The sequence below is a fragment of the Eurosta solidaginis genome, chromosome 5 (genome assembly GCF_040869045.1).
Source record: "Eurosta solidaginis isolate ZX-2024a chromosome 5, ASM4086904v1, whole genome shotgun sequence".
NCBI lineage: Eukaryota > Metazoa > Arthropoda > Insecta > Diptera > Tephritidae > Eurosta > Eurosta solidaginis.
Genome location: NC_090323.1, coordinates 99,757,406 through 99,781,271, shown reverse-complemented (window position 1 = coordinate 99,781,271; position 23,866 = coordinate 99,757,406). Strand labels below are relative to the sequence as shown.

The window sequence follows — 23,866 nt, the reverse complement described above, 5'->3', positions numbered from 1 at the left end:
TTAAAGCCCGAACGCTTGCATTTCTAGCTCTATTATTGGAAGTGTTAGAACCGCTATTATTGCTAGTACGACTATTGTTGCTATTATTATTATTGTTAGGCTGATTCCGATATCCGCCGCTGGAACGGAAATTTTGCCTTTGATTGCCGCGATTGAAGTTGTTGCCGTAGTTACTGTTACTAAAAGATGGTCTATTTTGTCTATAACTGTTAAAGTTACGACTTTGATTTTGGAAATTTCGACCTCGGTAATTACTTTGAAAATTTCTAAAATTGTTATTGTTCCGAGCTCTAAATGCTAAAACTTGGCGTTCTTTTATTTCATTTGATTGTTCTACAATCAGTTTGGCTACTACGTGCTTGGAATCAGAAAAATTGGTTGAGGCGAGGATTGATTTTACTAAACTGGTTTTTGCGTTCAATCGGCAAACGTTAACTGTTTGCTCGATGGCCATTTCACGGGCTTTGGTCTGAGTAATCCCTTCGATAATGAGCGAACGCTCTAAAGCGTCAGACAATTCCTCGACGCGTTTTGCAAAATCGGTGTAATGATTATTATTAACTTGCAAAGCAGCAATTTTTCCGGCCACAACTTTGGAGTTGTCTGGTTTTATACGGTTACGTAATGCTATTTTTATATCGTTAACTGAAAGTACTTGAGTTGGTATCGCTTCTCGAGCTTTACCATCGAGTTTGGATTTAATATATGAAATACAAATGCTAGTTAAATTTTCGTCGACAAATTGTTCGATTAACTCAATTTTAGTAATGAAAGACTCGAGACCTAGGGGCTCACCGCTATAATTTTCAAGCATAATACCAGCACATATGCCGATAAATGTCCTTTTTTCTTCAGGAGTCGCCATATTTGTATCGGAATTAGGAGGATTTGAAATATTTGTTTCGGGCAATTCCTCAAATCCGTGAAATTCTCCGGACAAAGAAAGTCTAACAACAAGGTTTTTGATTGTAATGGGCGAGTATGTGGTTGCGCCTTCGGAAACTGGGCTTTTAAAATCGAGATTTTCGGAATCGGAACTTTCGGAATTAAAATTTTTGGAATTGGAATCTGAATTTTTGGAATTTTCGGAATCTGAGTCTTGTTCTGAAATTCTGGGAACTACTTTTTGGTTTCTAAGGAACATATGTAGTAGGAAGCAAAGAAGAAATATTTAAACTGATTAAAGTCGAATTTGTGGAAATTGCTTACGAAAATTTAACAGAAATTGAAATTAAATTGAATTTTGATGTGAAATTGAAAGAATTATCCGGCAATTTAATGAAAGACTGAATATTTAATGATAAATTGAATGTATATTGAAATAATTTAATTTAAATTGATTTCAAAGGAAAATATTTTATTTTTGTAAAAGGACTTGGCTGATGATAACGGACGCACCACTTTATTAAAAAGATCTCAATGTGTTTGTGCTTTTACGGACGCATCGTTTTTACTAAAATTGTATGGTTTTATTTTTATAGATACGGGCGCACCGCATCTTTTCAAATTTATAATACGAATATCCTCGGACGCACCGGGATTTAAAAAAATTTCATTGGTTATTTACGGTACCACCGTTTATGCAAATAAATCTTTTTGGTTAATTACGGAACCACCGTTTACGCTAAAAAAAATTTTGTATGTTTGTTTACGGACGCACTGTAGCGCACTGTAGGTTGGCAAAATAAATTGTTATACTTCAAACGCAAGTACTTATATAGGGTAGTTGGGCAAAAACCAAAAAAAAGATTTTATAATGAAAATGTTGCAAAGTTATGTTTTTGTGAAAGTTTACAATAATTAGAATTTCCATAAATTGGATTAGAATCAACGAGATTAAATTTTTACTTATTTATGAAGTTATGATTAAGGCAGCTGAAATATAATGAATGTGAAAAAGTAGAAAAAGAATCTTATTTTATTAGATGCATTAATCGGAAAATTTTAGGTTTGGTTTTGTCCAACTGTGACCCATATTATTTAAAAAAATTCATTAAAAAATTTTTACAAATGTATTTGTGTTGTGCCTGTCTCATTTTTTTTTTTTTTGTATTTTCTTTTGTGATGTTTTAATAATAATAATAATAATAATATTAAATTTTGTTTGAAAATAGTAATAGTAATAGGAATTACGTAGGTGATGTTTATTTATAAGAAAAGTTAATGATAATATAGTAAAGTGATGGGATAGTATGAAAATTCAAAACTACAATATTTTTAAAGAACAAGTTGAAATAGAATTTTAATAATCTACTTTTGTTTTCTGCACACTGTGCGCCATACCCGTACTGCAAATTTTCTGCTGCTGCTGTTGTCCGCTGCCAGTATGTAGTTATTTCATATTGTTATGCTGACTGCCTTCTCTGCTGGCGTTCTGCTGCTGATATGTGCTGCTGGTTTCCAGCGTTATGTATATAGCTGTAAATATTGATGGCGTGGCTTGCCTATGACCGTTATGTACAGTATTAGTTATGGTATACATATATATTTTGTGGACCGTTATGCCTCTACGATTTGGAGGTACAGTGCTCCGTTGCATGTTAAGTAGTTTTAGTTGTTACTTTTGGTATTATTTCCGTGTTTGTTAATTATATGAATTATCTCTGCTTTATGTGTACGTAAATTTGAAGAATGTCTCTCTCTCTTTTTTTGTAGACAATTTTCTAAATGATTTGCTTTTTCAGCAATTTTTTTGTAACATTTTGAAGATTTTTATATTTTTGTAAAGTTTTTCATGTTTTAAAATTTTTTTTTTGTATGGGTTTTTGCATTTTTATATTTTTTTTTTGTAGGGTTTTTATAAGTTTTGAATTTTTTTTGGATTTTTATGGTTTTTTAAATTTTTTTTTGTAAATTTTTGGATTTTAATTTGTAACTTTTTCTTTTCGTATATGTGTATTTTGTTGTAATTAATATTTCATTTTCTTTCGATTTTGTAATTTTTTGTATTTTTGTTTGATGGTTTAATTCATTTTCGTTTTTAATTAATAAACAATTTTTTTTTTTTTTGATTTTTAAATTTTTATAATTTTAGTTTTTAAGAGGCCTGCCTCTTCGCCACTATGGCCGCCATTTCGAGGCCCAGCGTCACGGTCGCCATTTAAGAATGGCCTTTTAGCGCCAACCATTTTTTTTCTTATCTTTGATATTCACGTTAATTTGTGGGTATGCAGCCCTATGCGCACACCCGCTCACACACACAGTAACAATAAGTCTGCTTTTTCTTTATGTTTGATTAGATTTAGTTTATTTAAAGTAAATTTCGTTTGTTCGTGTTTCTTATTGGTTTACTAAACGTTCTCTATTCTAATTTCTTAGTTACACTTTTTGGTTGCAATAAGCGTCTATCTTTTTAGTTTCACAAAACTGTATTCAGTCTTTCTATTTTATTTTTAAATCTTTACTTTACTTTTTTCTACACCGCTTAGCTTTTTCACGACCGTTCACTTGCAATGTTCAAAACGAATTCATTCGGGTTCGTTTTTACCCACGCTCAGCGGCCATCATTTTTATTGCTGAGTCAATTGGTCCTGCTGAGTGCAATTGGCATTGCTGTTCAGCAACAGCTGACGGCGATGCCACTTGCACTCAGGGGTGTGTTTTTGTTACGTAAAGGCGGGTAACGCAGTGCGGTTATAATATGTATTTAATTAGCGAGCTTTGCTCATATTGCTTTATACAATGGGTTTTGTAATTGATATTAGAGAAAAATTTTATGTTTACAAACGGCGATGGTTACTAGGACATGTTTCTGAATTTCACTTCTTCATCAGCCAGCTTTTCGGGAGCTGAGCGTTGAACTCGAATCTCCAACATTCATATAAGTGCAAGCCTTTAGCTGCTAAGCCATATGAATGTCCCGTTGTTCGCTGTACAATTGGTCTCTAAGAGTTGCCATTTTGTTTATATTCCTTTTGATCACCATTTAGGCACATACACTCTGTATGTAGTTTATTCCTTATGGTTTGGATATGATTTTTAGGCGCGCTTTTGAAAGCTTAGTAACATTTGTTCGGATTTTTACAGTATTTGTTTTTAATACTTCCGCTGTTACTATTATATCAATATGATCATATGTATTTAATTAGCGAGCTTTGCTCATATTGCTTTATACAATGGTTTTTGTAATTGATATTAGAGAAAAATTGTAAGTTTACAAACGGCGATGGTTACTAGGACATGTTTCTGAATTTCACTTCTTCATCAGCAAGCTTTTCGGGAGCTGAGCGTTGAACTCGAATCTGCAACATCCATATCAGTGCAAGCCTTTAGCTGCTAAGCCATATGAATGTCCCGTTGTTCGCTGTACAATTGGTCTCTAAGAGATGCCTTTTTGTTTATATTCCTTTTGATAACCATGTAGCCACATACACTCTGTATGTAGTTTATTCCTAATGGTGTGGATAAGATTTTTAGGCGCGCTTTTGAAAGCTTAGTAACATTTGTTCGGATTTTTACAGTATTTGTTTTTAATACTTCCGCTGTTACTATTATATCAATATGATCATATGTATTTAATTAGCGAGCTTTGCTCATATTGCTTTATACATTTATTTTTGTAATTGATATTAGAGAAAAATTGTAAGTTTACAAACGGTGATAGTTACTAGGACATGTTTCTGAATTTCACTTCTTCATTAGCTAGCTTTTCGGGAGCTGAGCGTTGAACTCGAATCTCCAACATTCATATCAGTGCAAGCCTTTAGCTGCTAAGCCATATGAATGTCCCGTTGTTCGCTGTACAATTGGTCTCTAAGAGTTTCCTTTTTGTTTATATTCCTTTTGATAACCATGTAGGCACATACACTCTGTATGTAGTTTATTCCTAATGGTGTGGATATGATTTTTAGGCGCGCTTTTGAAAGCTTAGTAACATTTGTTCGGATTTTTACAGTATTTGTTTTTAATACTTCCGCTGTTACTATTATATCAATATGATCATATGTATTTAATTAGCGAGCTTTGCTCATATTGCTTTATACATTTATTTTTGTAATTGATATTAGAGAAAAATTATAAGTTTACAAACGGTGATAGTTACTAGGACATGTTTCTGAATTTCACTTCTTCATCAGCTAGATTTTCGGGAAAAAGGCAACTCTTAGAGACCAATTGTACAGCAAACAACGGGACATTCATATGGCTTAGCAGCTAAAGGCTTGCACTGATATGAATGTTGGAGATTCGAGTTCAACGCTCAGCTCCCGAAAAGCTAGCTGATGAAGAAGTGAAATTCAGAAACATGTCCTAGTAACCATCGCCGTTTGTAAACTTACAATTTTTCTCTAATATCAAATATAATGAATATGTCTCGTTTTTTATTGGCTGAAGCAAATTTAGATAAGAAGTATTGGCCAGAAATAGTTTGTGCGGCGACATATTTGAAAAACTGTACGGTAACAAATACTATTGAAAATAAAACGGCTTATGAGATATTTTTCGGAAAAAAGGCGGATGTTTCAAATTTGAGGTTATACGGCAGCAAAGTTTTTGTCAGGAAACCAGAAGAAAAAAGAACCTCCCAATGGGATAAAAAGGCAGCATTGGGTATTTTGATAGGATATAGTAGCGTTGGGTATCGTGCTCTTTTAAATAATAAATAATTTAAATAATAAAGTCATTGTTGCTAGGCATGTAGAGTTTGTTGAGGAAGACGCTAAATGTATTGGTTTGGACGGAGATGAGTACATAGATGAAAGCAGTGACGTTGAGGAGGGTTCTCATAATGAGTCTTTAGATGAAAGTTTCAAAAGTACAGACTCTAGAGAAGGTGAAACTTGTGACAGGGTTGAAGCACAATCTGAAAATGAAGAATCTCAATCTGAGGGACGTAAATCGAAGCGTGTTAGGAAGCAGCCAAAGAAACTTGAGGATTACACTTGCAATAATATTTATGCAAATGTTTGTAGTATTGAAACGCCAAATTCGTTTCAGGAGGCGATAGAGTCCAGCGAATGTACTTTTTGGAAAAGAGCTATGAGTAAAGGAATTGATTGCCTGCATAAAAATAAAACGTGGAAGTTAGTTGAAAATGTGAATAATAACAAAGTTTTAGATGTAAAATGGATTTATAGTAGAAAATCAGAGGGAACGTATAAAGCGAGACTGGTAGTTAGAGGTTTTCAACAGATCGATAAAATTGATGAAATTTTCTCTCCTGTTGCTAATATGCAAACAGTAAAATTTTTATTATCACATTGCTGCCAAATGGGCTTGAAATTTGAACAAATGGATCTAGGAAACAGCATTTCTGAACGGCAAGGTACAATCCGAAGTTTATGTTAAACAACCAAAGGGTTACGAAGATGGTACAAATAGGGTTTGTTAACTAGTGAAAGCATTATATGGTTTAAAAGAAAGTCCAGGGGCATGGTACGAATGCCTTGATAATTTTCTAACGCGTATTGGGTTTGACTGAAATCAAATTGATTCGTGTTTATATATTCGTAAAATTGGAAATGGGATAATTTAACTTTTAATCTTTTTATTAATTTGTGGGAGAGATGAGGACGAAATTATTAAAGTGAAAAGCCAATTATCAGAAAAATTCAAAATGAAAATCTTGGGGAAATTAAAGAGTATCTCGGTATAAGTGTAGATTATGATCATAGTAAAAATTAAATGAAATTGAGTCAAACCAAGTACATTGAGTCATTAGCTAAAATGTATAACACAGAAATGAGCACAGTATATAAAACACCTATGGAAGTGAATTTAAAAGTTGAAAAATCAGATATGTGTGAACCAAGCATTAAATATAGAAATCTAATTGGGGCTTTATTATATATAAGTTCAGCAACTAGACCAGACATAAGTTTTAGTGTAAGTCTACTTAAGTAGATATCAAAATTGTTACGATAAAACGTATTACAAATATTTCCTACGTATTTTAAAGTATCTATACTCAACTAAAGATTTGAAACCTACCTATAAAAGAAATGAAAGTGTCAATATTCTCGATTGTTATGTCGTTGCCGATTGGGCTGGTGACACCTTAGATAGGAAATCTACAACAGGGTATGTAATCGCGGAAGCAAAAATCTGTAACAAAATCTTCAACAAGCAGTAAGTGAATTGAAATTTGTAATAGAAATATTGTAAGCGTTCGATTTAAAATTTGTAAAACCAATTAGTGTATATGTAGATAACTCCGGAGCAGTTAATATAGCAAAGCATGGTAACTTTACTAAAAATTCTAAGCATATTGATATTCACTATCATTATTTACATGAATGCCTACAAAGAAATATCATAGATGTAGTAAAAGTAAACTCAAATGAGACTATTGCTGATATATTTACTAAATCTTTGTGTCGAGAAAAATTTTAAAAGTTCAGAAATATGATATGTATATACTAACTTGAAAATAATATAAATTTAAGGAGGCGTGTAAAGTTGTAAGATTATATTGTCTGGAATGTGCAGGACGCCTTCTGTTTGTAAAGAATACATTCAACATAAAGTGTTATCGATTATCTCTAGTATTGTATTATCTCTAGGACAAACCCGAATTCAACAAGTACTTCGTAAATGTGAAATAAACGTAAATTAATATTATAAACAAAAGTTCCTGTTTCATTTCAATTGGTCTTCGAATCTTTATAGTCTTGTCTGTAGTTCTTAGCAAGTTTGGCTTAAGATAAAATATTAACAGGAAGAAATTGGCGCTTGAGAATGAGGAATTTAAAGAAAGGTATTGAAGGTGTTTATGATAATTAAAGCGATGTATTAAGTTATTCATTAGTAGATTTTCCTCGACCTGATGCTCAACGTATTGCCGAAAATGTTATCCTGGTGATAAATAAAATAAAAATAAATGTAAGGCGCGATAACCTCCGAAGAGATCTAAGGCCGAGCTTCTCTTCCAATTTGCGTCGTGCCCCTCTTGATTTTTCCCTACAAATTGGCCGGACGGGACCTACATGTTTTTGCCGACTCCGAACGGCATCTGCAAGGCAGATGAGTTTTCACTGAGAGCTTTTCATGGCAGAAATACAATCGGAGCGCTTGCCAGACACTGCCGAGGGGCGACCCCGCTTAGAAAAATTTTCTTCTAATTGAAAAATCTTATTTCTAAAATTTTGATGTTGCTTTTCCCGGGAGTTGAACCCAGGGCATACGGTGTGATAGGCGGAGCACGCTACCATCACACCACGGTGGCCGCCATGTTATCCTGGTGAGCTGGAGCGTTTATTACAGCTTGTACTAGGTTGCGCAGTAAATTATGCTGCCGAGCAAGATGAAATACGACAAATAATGTGCTTAGAAGAATCACTGCAAACTAATATAATGCGAGCACTGCAAGATCTTGAGTCAACTTGGCATGGAGACTGTCCATCTCGTAGTGCGCCAAGTATAGCTAATTTCGATTATAAAATATTGGAAATGGTGGAATTGAGTTTTACTTAAGAAATGTTATTTTAAATTTGATATTTTACAGATTTTATAACTCATAGAATAAAAATCCCATACGCAACAAGAGCTCAATAACTGCAGCATGAATTTCGCCGGTTGGAAAATACAACTGCTGAAATTGGTGATGATGGTGTATCACTGGGTCCTGTTCAAGCTGGTTCTGTACGTTATTCTGAACTTCTTCGACAGCTCGATCGAATGTCTTTCATTATACAATCAGATACTGCACGAGAGGACCTGAAATTGAAGGTTCAGCAGCAAGAAAAGGAAATACAAACAATAATAACGATCTGATAGTCCATATTTATAATGCAACCAAAGCTTTTTCTATTTTCATTCACGTATTAATTTTCTCTTTTTGCATTAAAGAAAAACACTTCTTAGTTAATACAGCTTAAGGATGAAGTTGACGTGCTTAGAGAATCTAACGATAAATTGAAAGAGTGCGAAATTCAATTTGAAACATATAAGAAAAGACTCGAAGAAGTAAATATGTAAACTTTAAACTGGCTTAATTCTTATTATATACTAACATATAATTTTCTAAAAAAATAATGAAAATAATTTCAGTAAAACGAAACTCGCTGGGACAGGGTTTTCAAGGGGCCACCCCGTGTTTCCAAGAAAAAAAGTATACTAACATAACGCCAACTTCTATCGTGGCAAATATTTTACTTGTTGTTTACATTTCATTTTGGTTACAACAAATTTAAAACTTCTCAGGAAAAGCAATAACCTTATATTTTTATATTCAATGCATTGAGAAATAACTTTTCAAAGGTGGTTTTGGCCAAAGTGTCAGTAAATAATAATTAGCTGTAAATATACACATATTTATACTATTATTTATTTGAAATTTTTCTTTCTTTCTACAAAACAATATTTATTTTTTTGTTTGTTTTGACATTTTGTTTAGGATTTCTTCATGAGTTAATTCAATAGTAGAGTGGGTGTTGAGTAGAGCCAGACCATTCATCTTCTCCTGGCCCATTGTACTTCTTAGATAAGTTTTTAACCTTCGAAGGGTTAGGAGCAACGGAAACTGGAAGCGTCACAGCAATTTTTATATATCGATGTACCGTAGGGGAAAAAGACACAGAACAATTATTTAATGCATCAATGAACGTGCTTGGTCGCTCCTCCTTTGGGATTGTCAAACAATGCCTGAAAAAGTTTTGCTATTTTTTTTTATTATGGCGTAATACAAAAAAATATTCTTGATCATATCTATAATTAGATTTAGTTGATGAGAGAATTCTTTCATTGCATTTTTATTGAGAGGTTGGTACCGCACATGTTTTTTTAATTGATCTCTGGAACTTCAACAACGAAGCAAAAATGTATATGTAGTGTCTATACAAAATTACACTTTTCGAGATTCCTCTTCGTTTGCAAGAAAACATTTTTTTTAATGGAACATTTTAGTGAAAAGTTAATAACTCGCCTGTATATTCTCTTTGTAAACAAAACATTTGCCTACTCTCAAAAAAAATGTCATAGATTTATTTCAAAAAGCCTGAGAGTTATTAACTTTTCATTAAAATATTCCTTTTTTTTTTTTTAAATACTGTATCTTGCATACGAAGCGGAATCTCAAAAAATCGCTCAAGTGTATTTTTGTATCGACATTTCCTACATATTTTCAGTCTTTGTTTTTTTTTATCCGTGTCAGTTTTTATTTTCGTGCGCAATTGGGTTTTTAATTTTTAATCTTAATTGTTAAATAAACTCGTTGATGAGCAAAAAATATAAATTCCAAATTGGAATTTGTGAAGAAGTGACTTTGTCAACAAATTTTTATGAAAAAGTGATGGCGGATTAGGCAAAATGCCGCCGTCTGAATGCAAAGAATGCATGGTAAAACTAGTGCAAATAGACGCACAGTGGGGTAATCGAGCCTGAAAATGGAGATCAATTCATACGAGCATTTAATTCAAAATATTTTGATGTAATTATATGCTTAGTACCGAATGAAGTAAAAAAAAAGAAAAATCCGAAAATAGTTTAGTGAAATTTTTTTTATCGAGTTTTTAATATCATTAGTACAGATCGAAAAAAGTAAAACTTTAGTCGTTCCTCCTAAAAATAATTTATATGTTAACTAATAATTTGTTAAATTTCTGATCATCATAAATTACAAATTAAACATAATTTGTATTATTATCTTAATAATCTTTATATTTTTTGACAATACTTCCTTTTTCATCATCATCTTCCGGAAGAGAACATAGGAAATTACTTTACTCAGTTATAATGTTTCGACATTGTATATATTTTTTTCCTTAACATATATAAGTAATTGTTAAGAAACATGCAGCAAACATTCAAAAATCCGAATCCAACCGTGAAGCATGGAAAGACCAAATTGTAGGTTTTCTGTTTTTACAGCCCGTTTTATCATATTGGCGGCCACCGTGGTGTGATGGGTAGCGTGCTCCGCCTATCACACCGTGTGCCCTGGGTTCAACTCCCGGGCAAAGCAACATCAAAATTTTAGAAATAAGATTTTTCAATTAGAAGAAAATTTTTCTAAGCGGGGTCGCCCCTCGGCAGTGTTTGGCAAGCACTCCGGGTGTATTTATGCCATGAAAAGCTCTCAGTGAAAACTCATCTGCTTTGCAGATGCCGTTCGGAGTCGGCATAAAACATGTAGGTCCCGTCCGGCCAATTTGTAGGGAAAATCAAGAGGAGCACGACGCAAATTGGAAGAGAAGCTCGGCCTTAGATCTCTTCGGAGGTTATCGCGCCTTACATTTATTTTTTTTTTTTATCATATTGTCGATTTCATTGAATTTTTTAGAGGTTGCGCCACATAAGTAACATTTTTGCGTGGCTGTTGTTTCGGTTAAGGCGTTGCATACTTTTCCATCAACCATAGTCAAAATCAAATCGTGCTTAATTTTTAAATATTTATCATTATGAAACACAACCGAATGAAAAAGACCTTGTATTTCCCTATGAATTCTATCTTTTTCATTTTGAGAAACATCTGATGATCCTTTAATAAATTCTATTTTTAATGGTCTACAAAATCTAGTAGATGCAGGTCTAGGATTTTGCCAGATAATTTTGCTTCCACAAGTTACCTTAGTGGAACAAGACAGGTAATAAAAACTGATGAATCGCATGCATCTGGCTCGAGGCACCTTTGCTTATAGGATGTATTGCCAGAGCTTCCATCGAACCCCCATTTAGAGCACAGACAATGTCGCGACATTTCCTCTTCGTTTAATGTTTCAATCATTTTTTGGCTTACCGAAATCAAACGCTGTACAGTATGATCTAAAAGTGCTTGCAAGTTCACTTGTGCTGAATTTTCGCTTATTTGAATACACTCATTGTTAGGATAACATTTTTGTTTTGCAAACTGCACATAAGTATAGCACGGATATCTTTCTGGACAAGATTTACTTATAATATTGTATTCTTGTGGAGATAACTTAGCTTCAACTAAAATTGATAGCGCTTCTTCTTTAGACATTTGTGTTGAATGTGTGGTTGTTTTCGCAGCAAATTGGCGATATTTTGTTGCTCTCGAAGGTGAGCTAATTATTTCCTTGACAACTTTAGATGCATCAGTCTTTCCTGCAGATCTTAGGCTCATTTGAGTAGCATAAGCTAATACAGACAAGGGCGTTTCGTCTCTTAAAACTCGGACTTTCCTTTGCTTCGTTTTCTCACACGATTCATCAAATGAGACTTCTTTCCGACCACGTTTACTTTACCTTGAATGCAAAAACCCTATTGAGGATTCAAGCCAACTTTTGTTTACTTTCAAAAAACGATCTTCGTGTCTAAAGGACCTGTTCCAACGAATTTTGAACTCAGAGATGAAATGTCTTAGCTTATCATCGAACTCAATTACATTTTCATCTAATGACCTCACGCGCTCTTTAACTTTTTCACATAAAAAGTTAAATTTATCTGTACATTGATCGCAGCCAGAGTTTTTCATTATATTATAGAGGCTTTGACGTGTAACCCAAATAGAATTTGAACTCGTTCCTATAAAAAAAAAAACATATTTAGGCCTATCACTGTTATTATTTCTATTCAGTACGCATGACATTTACTATAAGTGCTGGATTCGACTCGATATTTTGGAGAACCGATCTATGCAATGAAGATGGTCTGCTCCGAAATATTCTGGATCACATAGTCGGCATTGGACCCACCAAGGTTGTTTTTATGCATCGATTATTCTTTTCTCAAAAATATATCGATTATGTTGAGAGAAAAGCGAATCGAGTCCAGCTTCAATTTACTAAAAAAAATAGTAGGTAACACAATAAACAATAACAAGAATCACAATTAACACAAAAATATGCAATGCCAATCCTTATGGTTTCACATACACCCATACATTATTTGACAGCTGAATAACAAAATTTTAACCTATTATAAATACACTTGTTAAACTTAGATATAGTTTTATAAATCTGCGTACAAATGTATATACATTTATATGTAAATTATTACATTTCGTCATTGAAACAAAACAGGATTTAGCTCACTTTTAAAAATATACTTATGTAAATTCCTCATAGTTATGCCATATGTAAGAGAATAAGCGGTAATCGAGCAACCACTGAAAACAACAACAATGTTGACTTCTATTTTGTTTGGTTTATAATTTGCACTTGTAACATTTTAATCCCTCTCGAGAATTTCTATATATTTCAACCTATGTGAGGTTATATCATATAAATCTATATTCTGTAAAAGTGCGCAGCAATAGCGCAGCTTTTTTTTTACAGAATGAAACTATGATTGTCAAAGTCTTTTTAAATGAAATCAATTTTGCTCGATCCTACTTGCATCACAACTATATGTATACGTATATAGCCAAAAAACACGTTTTTTTACGCTTTATGAAAACAAATTAATTAAAATACTTAGAAACGTAAAAATAAAATTACAAGATCACTTTTTATTGCTCAGATACCTGAAAAAGAAGGTTCCATTGATCTTTTTAATTTATTTAAAAAAAAAGCTATAAACACTTTGAAAAATGCAAAGTCTATTTCACGTTTATCGCACTGCGCGCACAAAAAGGAAAAAGTGTCAAATTTGAGAGCACATTGCAAGAAAACGATACATTTCTGGACAAATATATATTTACATCGTGATGCAGAATTTTATTTACTTTTATTCGGTACTAAAAGAATTTATGCCTTGCGAAATAAAATTTTTGAATTAAACTCCGAAATGGCCATCAATTACCCCACTGTGAGACGATGCGATTTCATGTTCGGGTGGATATGGATCTTTTTTCTGCATAAAATGCAGCAATATGAAAAGAACATAAATTAAACTATTGAGTGAAAATGCTAATTTAAAGTGGTTATGCTCGGTATGTGATACTAATACCAAATTTATTGAAATAAAACATTTGATGCAAAGTTGTGATCAAAAGAGACTAGGAAAGACAGAAATGAAGTATATAATTGAAGAAGCATTATTTCACAAAATACAGCAGTTGAAAGTTAGTCTGATGACTGATTTCAATTCACTGTTTGAACATAATGTAGAAATTAAAATTAATCAAATGAGAAAAGATATACCGTCTGAGTTATCACAAACAATAGAAAATAATAGCGAAAAATTAAATGAAGTTTTGGCGGGTACCAGCCTAAACAACAACACAAATGTAAATAAAAAAATTACATATGCATAAGCCCTCACAAGGTGAAAATAGGATTGTTATTAAACCGAAAGGCAAAGCAAAGAAAAATAAACACACCAAAGTAGCGCTTAAAACAATCATCGAGCCAACCGAATGTCATGTCACAGCAGTAAAAGAGATCAACAACGGTGGGATAGTAGTGCAATGTAAGAATAAGGAATCATGCGAACTATTGCAGAAAAAGATAACGGAACAAATTGGGAATGAATAGGATATGGAAAAAACAAAAGATAAGAGAGAGATTAAAAAAATATTTAAAGTTATTGGTTTAACTGAGAGGCTTAGCAGTGAGCGATTGATAGAATGTATTACAAAACAAAATAGCATATGTGAGGGTAAACAATTCAAAGTTGTAAAGGTTTTTGAAAATTTCAGTCGAAGAGAAGAATGTTTCAATGCTCTTGTTGAAACAGAAATAGAAACATACGAAAATATTATTAAACAAAAGAGAATTAATGCAGAATGGGACTCTTGCATAATGACTGATTATGAAAGAGTATTTAGATGATTTTTTAATCACAAGGCGGTTGAATGTATCAATAAAAAGGCATGTAGCAGATGTGGAGGTAATCACGATTTCAGAGATTGCGTATCAAATGTATATAATTGTGTAAACTGTTGTGAGGTAGTCCAGAAAAAATTGATAGAGACTGATGTACACCATGCTGCGTTTAGTAAGGAATGCCCAGCATATAAAAGATATATTCAAAGCAAATCCAAAACTAGAAAGTAGCAATTAAATAATCTAATTGGCATTTATCTTAATATAAATATTATTGTAAGTAATAAAAATGAATTAGAAAGACTGATCGAGATTAATAATCGAGCGATAATATTTTGCGCTGAAACATGTACCACAAATGTCGTAACAAATCAAGGGTTGAAAATAGGATCCTACAAAGGAGTACGTTGTGCCTCCCATTTTTTGGGTAAGAAAACGTCTGCCGGGTAGGCTAGTTATAAAAGAAAAGAACTATATAAATTCAATATGGGAAAAATGACTGTCGCTATTTTTGTGAACACAGGTGTGCCTTTATTCCGAATCGGAAAATGGATTTAAGTCCCGCTTCCTCAGTTCGATTTCTAAATCATTCAGGGCACAAAATCGTTTGTGTTTTATTCCCTTATCTGTAGCGTCTGCTCCTGGATTTGCAACATCCGCTCTTGAATCTCCACGAGTATGCCAAGCTTGCCATCCATATTGAGCTTTACCTCATTTGCAGATTGTTTTGGCTTTCGGCTATCTTACCTTCCTTACTTTCTCATTCTCCAAGAATGTGTTTATGGGTTTGTTTCAGGATATGATCACATATCATATCAACCCATCAGAAGTGATCTAAGTTGCTTCCCAAGGCAGTCGGTTCTATGTACCGGAGCGACTCGGGATTTTTCTCGACCTATGACTGTCATTTAAGTGTAACCCCATTTAATTTGTTGCGTCCCTCCCACAAATTGCCATCCTCCCAGCAGCTCCTTGCAGCGGGACTGCTCCATATTCTCTTGCTCCGGGAAGGTATCGAACTCTATCCGGGTCCGGGCCGTCTCCTGACCCCGGTCTTGAGAAATGGTTTTGCTGCGTCTGCCGGAAGAGAATCTTTTTTGGACGGTCATATTCTTGTCAGTGTGTCTCTTACAAGGGATGGTTACATTGGACAGGTTGTTCTGGGCTAGATCCCAAAACCCGACGTCCTCGGAAATTTTATAAGTCGTTTGTGGCTCCTTGCTGTTCACGCCCATGGCGTCCCGTAGTCTACGCCTTAGCGCCCCACCACCTTCCAGCGGCCCCGCTGCTCAGCAAGTCACAACAAATACCCGCTGCTCTTCGGCCCCACGGCGCCACCAACTCATACGGCCACTCCCACTCTCCGTAGTAGAGTCGGTAGCAATGCAGAGCATCAGCAACCCACCCCTCTTCCGGCAGCAATCGTTTAGGTCAGGGAAACAGACTCTTACTCCCTACCACCTTTTGCACCGTTTGCCAGCACAGAATATATATGTTTGCGCTATCCTCCCAATGCAGCTCCTGCCTTGGACGATGCCACTCTCCTAGATGTTCTGGTCTCCTCGACAGCAACCACCCGACGGATTTCATTGCGCCAGGCCGCAAACCCAAATACACCAGGTACCCCAATGTTTACCCAAGGACGTCCAGTTCCAGGGCTACAACAGCAGTTGCGTCCTAATCTTTCACAACGCAGGCGTAGTCACCCGTCACTTACTCCCAGAGGGACGACGTCTCCCCCGTTGCACTTCAGAATTCGGCAGTAAAACTGTAAGGGATTAACTGGGAAGATCGCGGAGATAGTCGATTTCATGAAGCGGCACATCATCCGCATTGCTGCGATTTAAGAGACTAAACTCACAGTAAGATCTACTCTGCAGATCGGTTATGGGTATAATGTTCCCAGAAAAGATCGAGAGAGCGGAAATGGAGGTAGCCTCGCGTTTATTATACACCGCTCAGTGCAATATCATATATTTGATCCCGACATCGGCCGAAGGGACAGTGTCTTAGAACGGTAAGGCTTTTCTGTCCGGTCAGGCGATGCAAACCTAGAAATCATCAACATCTACATCCCTGCTGCCACCTGTTGCCCCAGTGGATACCGCCCCAATATCAGCGCCTTACTCACTGGGAATAATCGCATTATATTAGGCGATTTCAATGCCCATCACGATCTATGGCATTCAAACTTGCAGGCAGACAGCAAGGGTGAGATGTTGGCGGAACAAATAGAAGAAACGACGTTCTGCACAATAAACGGAGACGCCCCCACACGTATTGTAGGAAGCTGTCACAGTTCGTCGGATATATCAATCGTGGGCACAGACTCGTAAACTGCGTCAACTGGAAGCCGATGGTAACATTGGCATCCGACCACCAGCTTATACTTATTTCGCTCGATCGTACCGCCGACTTCATCGTCACATAAACTTAAAAAACGGAAGTGGGATGAATACGAATCTTTTAAAGACAACCGCTTTGCTGCCCTCCCTATGCCGACTGATGCTCGCCAAGGGGAGCGTGCTTTCCGCAAGGTCATTGAATCCGTCTCGGCTCGCTTTATTCCCGCCGGTAGAATCGCCGAAATTCATCCTCACTTTCCGGCGGAGGCCGCAAATTTAGCGAGAGAACGTAACCTTATAAGACAGCTAGATCCCAGCAAACCCCAAATAAAGGATATAAACCAACGCATCAGAATGCTTGTGGATGAACACAAGCGGGCGAAATGGGAGGAGCACCGAAGCGGTTTTAACCTCTCTGCCGGTCTAGGCAAGCTTTGGTCCACGGTAAAGTCCCTATCAAATCCGTCTAAGCACAATGACAAAATTTCCATCGCCTTTGGCGGTAAAGTGCTGTCGGATGCGAAAAAATGCGCGAGCGCTTTTTGCCGACAAAATATAATGAATTCTACGATCGACAAAGTTAGACGGAGGGCCAACAGACACGCACATAAACATAAATTCAGCGCGTCTCCAATTACCATCGCCGCCAAAGGGGTTGAGGATGTCATCGGTCATGCTAAACCATCCAAAGCAGTAGGACCAGATGTCGTAGCCATGCCAATGCCTTAAAAACTAGGCAAAGAGGGATTAAATTATCTAGCGCATTTCTTCAGCCTGTCCCTGTCCATCTTCGTCGTTCCCGAAAAATGGAAAATGCCAAGGTGGTTCCATTTTATTCCCCTATTTCAAAGCAAATTTGCAACTATCCTGTCACCAGCATGGTTTCAGAAAACTTCATAGCACAACCACCGCGCTAAATGCCATTAGCACCCAGATAAATTGCGGTTTAAATCAAAACCCCCACCACAGAACAGTACCCATTGCACTACACCTATCAAAAGCTTTTGATACGGTCAATCATGGCACGTTACTGCAAGACCTGGAAGGGTCTACCCTTCCACCAAGTCTTAAAGGTGGACCGAAAATTATCTGGGTGGTCGGCAGGCATCGGTGCAATCTAAAAACGCAACACCAAAGCCATGAAGAATTAAACAAGGGGTGCCACATGGCGGTGTCCTATCCCCACTTTTGTTTAACTTCTACATATCAAAGCTGCCTTCGCCACCAGAAGCAGTTACTATCGTTTCCTACGCCGATGACTGCACAATAATGGCCACAGGACCAGGCCCAAATATCGATGAGCTCTTCAACAGAATAAAGGGCTACCTCCCTGATCTCTCCAGTTTTTTCGCCTCGCGAAACCTGGCATTATCGACGACTAAATCCTCCGCGACCTTATTTACAACATGGATGTCCCAAATGTCGGTCATTTTGAACATCCATGTCGATGGCACTACGCTACCGACTATCCTACACCCCAAAATCTTGGCTCTACATTTTGGTGAGCATGCAGCCGCAATTCTACCGAAAATCGAGAGCCGTAATAAAATCCTCAAATCTCCTGCTGGTAGTACTTGGGGAAAAGACAAAGGAACGGTCATTACCACTTACAAAGCAATTGGCCAACCGACTGCATGCTACGCGTCCCCTATATGGTCCCCAAGCCTAAAAACTACTCACTGGAAGAAGCTACAGGCCTGCCAAAATACTGCTCTCAGAACCGCAACGGTTGTCTTCTTATGTCCCCAGAACGCCATCTACATAATGAGGCGAGAATACTCCTCATCAGGGAAAGAAATGAGATGCTAACCAAACAGTTCCCGTTGAATACCCAGAAACCTGGGCATCCCAACAGACATCTGATTGATGAGCCAATACCGCCCAGGGCTTAAGGAGTCATCTCCGTAAGCATTATGAAGAAATACGGAACCTGATGACTCAGCCGTATGTAGCCAAAAAAACACAAGCAGGTCCTCAGTGAACTCCACAAACAGGCGTCGGACCTTTATGCCAAGATTTGCCCGGTGAATCCAGTACTTAAAGAACAATACCCAAAACTTGCAGAAGAGGAACGCACACTCCCCAGGGAAACGCGAGTCACTCTAGCTCAACTTCGATCTAGATACTGTAACATGTTAAACTCTTACCTATCCAGAATCAACCCCGACATACAAAATGTATGTCCTGCTTGCAATGTGTCCCCACATGACACCAACCTTTTCTTCAATTTTAATGTGGAACCAACGATTTTAATACCCCTCTCATTATGGTCCACCCCTGTTGAAACAGCAAGTTTCCTTGGACTCCCGTTAGAGGATATTGATGACAATTTTTGATCGGTCGCACCTATTGGATGGGGCGAAGCACTACTACAACAACAACAAGTGATCTAAGTAATAAGGTATCAAACCCTTCAACTCGTAAATTGAACATACCTTTTTTTCGTTACCCAACACTGCCTATGCATGTCAAAAACAGCTGAGAAGGAGAGAATGGAGGTATGCCGCGAAAAATGTTCGATCGGCTCGGCCATTTTGTCAGCATATCGTGAAGAAGACTCTTGCTTCAAGAGGAGAAATTAAGTTTTGACCTTAAAAGTTAGTTTTTTAAATCGGCTTTCCTACATGTGATCAGCGGAATTACAGGAAAAGTTTTAATACGTGTATTATAAGTAAAGTCACTGAACCCGGTGAACATATATATCTTGCGAAAATAAATGCATCTTAATTAGGAATTTATCCTATTATTTATGTCAAACAAACGCAAGTATTCTTAAGCTGCATAGAATGGTGCGTTATCGGTAACCGTATCAGTAACTTTATAACAGCTGATTCGACCAATCTTATGGGAATCAATGTAATTGATTGTCGGTGCCGTATCGTAACGCTAAGGTCGTAACCGTATCGTAGCCAACCAATTGGTTTTTGGTTTTCCATGATGGAATTATAGAAGGTGGCGCATTGCGCATTTAAACATTATTTTATTGGCAATATTTACGTAATTTTCCTTTAGATCATGTCTTTTCTCTTTCTTTCATTCGCTGAGGTAGTCAAGTGTGACGTAGATGCGCAGAACGAAGCAATTTTGAACTCGTGAATGCACAATCTTTTGAGTGTGATTTGTGTTGGGTCTCGGCCATATGCATAACCTAAAAGTATTTTATCGAGGATCCATATTCGGATCCTGCAGAAACGTTCTGCGCACTCACCCGGCTGCCAGGCGCACACACTCACCTTCAATTTTCCTTTTATATAAATTAATGAAAACTGTCTTTATTTTTTATTTCAACTATATTTAATTGTATTTTTCGTAAAACTTAGTTCTCGCCTTCTTTTACAGCTTTATTTATAATTTTTTAGTTTCTTTATAACTTTGTTAAAAACTCTCTGCTTTCTTTACTGTTCTTGACACTGCACTTTGCTGAACTATAACTTTTTAGTTAGCACACTTATTTTTGCTTACTTTAGTTTTCGCGAGTGATGCGTCGGCCGGTTTACTTTAAACTGAAAACTGCAGCTAACGCAACTCTGTAGCTCGGCAGTTTATCTTTACGTTGCTTAGCAACGAAATTAATGATGGCGTCGAAATAAATCATGGCGTCGAGCAACGGCAGTTTCAGCCAATCAGAAACTCTCTGAGTTGCTCGACTCTAACAATTTTAGTGATGCCAAGTGCATCTGATGTATGGTTGCATCTCGAACATTTCTAAAGAGGGTTGCCATCCACAATTTATTTTAATGCAATTTACTATGGCACTACATCATCCCCCTTTAGAAAAGAAGAATTTGGTGAGATTAGTAATTAATCTTGCCACATTCTTCTTTAGGCTTTAATATGTTGTTGTAATGTTATGAACGAAGGAGTTTGCTAGCATTAGGGTGTTCTAACCCGGGACTCATTCGTTCATCACAGTGCAACTGACTAAAAATGAAAAGAAAATTTTTAATAAAATGAAATATATAAAAGTTGGTTTGAAATATTTGTTTTAATGTTTGAAGTAAAACGGTTTTTTTTCTTCTTCTTATTGTAAAATCTACCTAATTAAATGTATATTTATTTGTTACATTTTTTAGCCTTCATTGGCGGATTTTTAAAATATATTTATATCTTAAGATGATTAGTAATAGACTATTAAATTAATTAATTTTTTTGTACTCGATTTTTGTGTACAATTTTTTCGTTTTCTTTACTTATCTCACAAATTGTTACATTTGGCCCATCAATGTTCTTTACTATGTAGGGACCTTGATATATATTTTTATGTTTATTTCTAGGTTCTGTTTCTACTAACACTTTATCATTAATTTTAATTTCTAAAGGCTTAGCTGTTTTATCGTATAAATCTTTATTTCTAATCTTATGCTTATTAATCAAATTTTTTGCCATTTTATGCGATGTTTGCATTCTAAACTTAAGCCCTTTTGCTCTTTTTGCAATTCATGTGTCATTGTGGTTTTTCTGCCAAATATTAATTCAAACGGAGTAAATTTATTATCAAAAACCGAACTACTTGTAGTATTGTGTAAAAATGTAAAGTATTTTAAATATGTATCCCAATCTGAATACGTTTCGTTTAGGTATGCACGCAAGTATTCGTTAAAGACTCTATGATTTCTTTCAACAGTACCAACAGTTTCGTGGTGGTAAGCTGTTGAGAAATCATGATCAATCTTTAAAAGTTTTGTCAATTCAGAGAATAATTCGTTTTTATATTCCGTTCCTAAATCGGATCTAATAGCTTTCATTGTACCATATGTTAATATAAAGGTTTCAAAAATAGCGCAAGCAATAGTTTTTGCTGATTTATCTGGTACAGCTACTGTTACCAGGTATTTAGAAAAGTCACAAATCATAGTAACATCGAACTTGTTCCCATATTTGGATTCCGGAACTTGTACTTTAGGTGTTTCGCAAAAAGTATCAGTAAAATTATCGTCTTTATTTTGTAATTCCTTTTGTTTGGTTTGTGATCGCGTTTGGACTGCTAAAACATGCTTTGTAGATTCTTTTATTTCGTCTATACTAATGCGTGAAAGAGCATCAGGCACAACGTTAGATTTTCCTTTTATATATTCAATCGTAAATTTATATTCTGAAAGTTCTAATCAAATTCTAGAAAGTTTAGACGAAGGGTCTTTCATGTTAAAAAGATAAACTAGTGGTCTATGATCGGATTTTACTATGAAATTTGTACCGTAAACATACGGACGAAAATGCTTTATAGCGAAATGTATTGCTAGGAGTTCTAATTCGATAATTGCTTTTTTCTGTTCTGCTTTATTAAAAGATTTTGACGCGAAACAAATTGGTAAATTGTTATCACCATGCTTTTGGCTTAATATAGCAGCACACCCACTCTTAGAAGCATCTACTGTAATTATAAATTCTTTTGTGAAGTCAGGGTATTGCAGTAGTTGAGGAGACATTAATGCTAGTTTGAGTTTTTCGAAAGCGTTTTCGCACGCTTCATCCCAAAAAAATTCAACTTTTTTCCGATTTAAACGATTTAAAGGCGCTGCCAGGGACGCAAAATTTGGTATAAATCGCCTGTAAATGCGTCAAATCGCCTAACCGCATCTTTGTCTTTTGGCTTAGTATACCTTTTAATAGCGTCTCTTTTTGAATCGTCTGGCAGCAAACCTTTTGACGTACATTTATGGCCTAGAAAAGTTACTTCGGAACGAAGGAAATTGCACTTGTTTGGATTCAGCTTTAAATTAAACTTTCTACAGGCTTCGAAAACTTTTTCTAATTTTTTAAGGTGGTGTGTCTCACTACAACCAATGACGATAACGTCGTCAATATACATAAAAGCCTGATTTGGCGGAATGCCTGAAAATGCTATTGACATCATACGAGAAAAAGAGTTTCGTACAATATTTAACCCGAAAGGTAAAACTTTCCAACGAAAAGCTCCTCGATCTGAACTGAAAGAAGTTATGTCTCTAGATTTAGGGTGAAGGGGTATTTGGTGGAAACCAGAAAAAAGGTCTAAAGTTGAAAAGTATTTGGCTCTGCCAAGATTGTCGAGTATGTCATCAACGCGTGCTAGTGGAAATTTGTCGGCTATAAGCTTTTTATTGACTGCTCTGAAATCTACGCACATACGATACGACTTTTTGCCTGTTGGATCTTTTTTCGGTACCAAAATTAAAGGACTGTTATAATTTGAAAAACTAGGTTCGATTAAATCATTCTGTAGTAGGCTTTCGACTTGTTTATTTATTTCTTCACATTGTGTGTATGGCAAACGGTAATTTTTAATATAGACAGGGGTTTTGTCAGTTAATCTAAGTTTTTGTTCGTAGAAATTATTAAGCGTCATTAAGTCGGTTTTTAATGCAAAAATATTAGAATATTTCAAACATTAATCAAGTAATTTCTTTTTAGCATAAGAAGGCATTTGTTTTGCCAAAATTGATTTAAGCTCTTCTATATGTTTTGAATCGATAGGTGTATCATTTATGCGATAGACATTGAAGTTTTTAATGTCTGCAGTTTGAATATTAAAATCTTTTACGTACTTGACCTCGTCGGTGGTGTTGATAACTTTTATTATTGGATTTTTTGTATCAACGATACATTTTGCTGTGAAAACACCGTTACAAAGTTCCTGAGAATCAACAAAAACTGGACTTGTCGAATTTTTCAAACTAAAAACACGAAAAACTACGCATCTTGGTGGAATTACAAGAGTATTTGTTGAAATGCTATGCAAAATTGAAATATTTACCTTTTCTGTCCCTTGTCCGAATGTAATTGTATCATTAGCATAATTGATTATGCATTTGTTCGTTTTTAGAAAATCTTTCCCTATTATACTGTCCGAAGGAATATTAAAGTTGTCATTGACAACGTGAAGAGTCAGAGGAAAAAATGTATTTGATGCGATTATGCTTGTATTAACTGTCCCTAGTG

General features: G+C 35.7%; 2 long non-coding RNA genes across 2 annotated transcripts in view; both read left to right on the top strand.

Annotated features, from left to right (window-relative positions):
* Positions 1 to 23,866, top strand: part of LOC137233931 (uncharacterized) — a 49,761-nt gene that overhangs the window by 11,566 nt on the left and 14,329 nt on the right. The gene's annotated exons all lie outside the window — the stretch shown is intronic.
* On the top strand, positions 5,251 to 9,138 carry LOC137233913 (uncharacterized). Its single transcript, XR_010947603.1, has 3 exons — positions 5,251 to 7,693; positions 7,748 to 8,901; positions 8,986 to 9,138. It is a non-coding gene; the product is annotated as an uncharacterized lncRNA (long non-coding RNA).